Source organism: Chiloscyllium punctatum, unplaced genomic scaffold, assembly GCF_047496795.1.
Source record: "Chiloscyllium punctatum isolate Juve2018m unplaced genomic scaffold, sChiPun1.3 scaffold_400, whole genome shotgun sequence".
NCBI lineage: Eukaryota > Metazoa > Chordata > Chondrichthyes > Orectolobiformes > Hemiscylliidae > Chiloscyllium > Chiloscyllium punctatum.
Genome location: NW_027310134.1, coordinates 25,001 through 27,500, shown reverse-complemented (window position 1 = coordinate 27,500; position 2,500 = coordinate 25,001). Strand labels below are relative to the sequence as shown.

The 2,500-nt window shown below is 63.0% G+C and overlaps 1 non-coding gene across 1 annotated transcript; it reads right to left on the bottom strand.

Annotated features, from left to right (window-relative positions):
* Nucleotides 1–587: 587 nt before the first annotated feature.
* LOC140472650 (5.8S ribosomal RNA) lies at nucleotides 588–741 on the bottom strand. Its single transcript, XR_011957797.1, has one exon. It is a non-coding gene; the product is annotated as a 5.8S ribosomal RNA (ribosomal RNA).
* Nucleotides 742–2,500: the final 1,759 nt, after the last annotated feature.

The following is a 2,500-nucleotide window of genomic DNA, read 5'->3' as shown; positions in this document are numbered from 1 at the left end:
ATCAGACGCCCCGCCGGCCACTTAAGGCCGAGGACGAACCACGAGACGGGCGGCTGCAGCAGCGGGCGGCCTGCAGCTCCCAGCACTCTCAATCGATCAACCATCGAGTCGGGTCAGCGTGTCAAACCGGCGAGCTCCACGGTCAGGCCGGCGGCGCACCAGCACCGGACCTCCGCGGCTCCCTTCACTCTTTCCACTGCCAGCCAACCGAGAGACGGACCCAATGCGGACGTGCAGAGCTTAGGCAGACCCCCCACTGGAGGCTCAACACTTCGTGGCAGCTCCGTGTCCCAGAGACCAGGAGGGTTGGCACACACACACAGTGTGAACCACCGACAGCCATTCTGGGACCGGTGACAGCCGTGCTGGCCCCACTGCCACGACACAGACGGACGCCAGGCCGCGCTCCCCGGCGGGGGGATGGCGTCGAGCCTGACGAACGGAATGTGCAGGGTGGGGGGGAAAGGCCAAGCGCTCCGACGCCGGAGGGCTCCGGAGTCTGAACTTAGGGGGACAAAGAGGACGGGTCCTCTGCGACACCCCAGCCGCGCTCTCGCCAGCCAAGGCGAGTGCGATTGATTGCCAAACGACCCTCAGACAGGCGTGGCCCCGGGAAGAACCCGGGGCCGCAAAGTGCGTTCAAAGTGTCGATGATCAATGTGTCCTGCAATTCACATTAATTCTCGCAGCTAGCTGCGTTCGTCATCGACGCACGAGCCGAGTGATCCACCGTCAAGAGTTGTCTGAGTTTGTTTTAGGTCTCTCCCTCGCCAGAGGAAAGCGACCCGGACCGCACATACGCTCCCCACCTTGAGCTACAGCCACCTGCACGCCGGCGTGCGGGCGGAGCAGGGTGGCGTGAAGCGATGGGGAGCACCATCCTGGTGCGGCCCGCAGAAACATACGTCTATTGGGGGGAGGAGGACAGGGCGCCCAAGAGGCGATGCGTGCCCCAACGCACCGCAGCGACGGAGGCAGGATCACCGCCACCATGTCGCCCGCCTAGTATCACGAGGCGTGCAGCAGCTTTGCCCTAGGAAAAGCAGAGGCGGGAACGGGCACCGGCCATCGGTTCGGCAGCGTCACTGACGCGTGCACGTGGCGGCGTGTCGGCGAGCGGACTTCCTGCGAGGAGGCGGGGGCGGCACTCGCCCGAGCAGACGCCCGCCCGGCCCAGCCACCGCCGAGGTGGACTGGGAGTCGCGGCAACGGCTCGTCATACTCGTTCCCACACTCACAGCGCAGCTTGCCCGCAAGCCACCGACCACCGATCGACGCCAGGCGCCCCGACCGAGAGCGGGATCGCTCGTTCGCCCTGCTGGCAGTTCGCTGGGGATCACTACTGCACGGAGCTCGGAGACCGACGGGCGGCAACTCGAGAGTCTTTAAACCACCACCCCCATCCCGCAAGTGCAAAGAGGCTGTATACGCACAGACGGGTGAGGGGAATAGGTACCCCGTCGGGTTTGAAGGGAGCGTGACTAGATAGCAACGATGTAAACCCAGCCGATTTGGGAGCGAAAGACCGGCGCCTGCATCACCGGCTTCGTTTCCCGTGGCTGGAGAGTACACCGAAACCCTCCGTCTGTCGCGAGCTCCCGACGACGCGGTGCCGCCAAGCAGCAGGGCCGGACCTGGTGTGGCTCCCCTCGTCGATCACAGACCGGTCGGCACTACTGACGAGACGGTGGAACGGGCTTCGCCCCTTGTGACGAAGGGTGATGCGAACCCGCCCGCCCGCGTGCGTTCGGGGTGGACTCGGCAAACGGAGATTTGAAATCGGAAAGTGTCCTCCTGCCCCGCGCAGGTAGGCGCCCAACAGTTGTGGGGGGTTTGGCGGTGACCACGGCTGCAGGGCCTGCTACCCCGACGAGCTCTCCTGCTGGCCCCGAAACCACCCTCGCGAGACAAGTTGAAACGGAAACGGGCGTACCCCCAAGCCGACGATCCTTTCTTATTTGTTACTTTTTTTTTCACTTGCTCGAGTTGTGGGGATTTGGCGGTGACCACGGCTGCAGGGCCTGCTACCCCGACGAGCTCTCCTGCTGGCCCCGAAACCACCCTCGCGAGACAAGTTGAAACGGAAACGGGCGTACCCCCAAGCCGACAGAGATCCTTTCTTATTTGTTACTTTTTTTTTTCACTTGCTCGAGTTGTGGGGGTTTGGCGGTGACCACGGCTGCAGGGCCTGCTACCCCGACGAGCTCTCCTGCTGGCCCCGAAACCACCCTCGCGAGACAAGTTGAAACGGAAACGGGCGTACCCCCAAGCCGACGATCCTTTCTTATTTGTTACTTTTTTTTTCACTTGCTCGAGTTGTGGGGGTTTGGCGGTGACCACGGCTGCAGGGCCTGCTACCCCGACGAGCTCTCCTGCTGGCCCCGAAACCACCCTCGCGAGACAAGTTGAAACGGAAACGGGCGTACCCCCAAGCCGACGATCCTTTCTTATTTGTTACTTTTTTTTTTCACTTGCTCGAGTTGTGGGGGTTTGGCGGTGA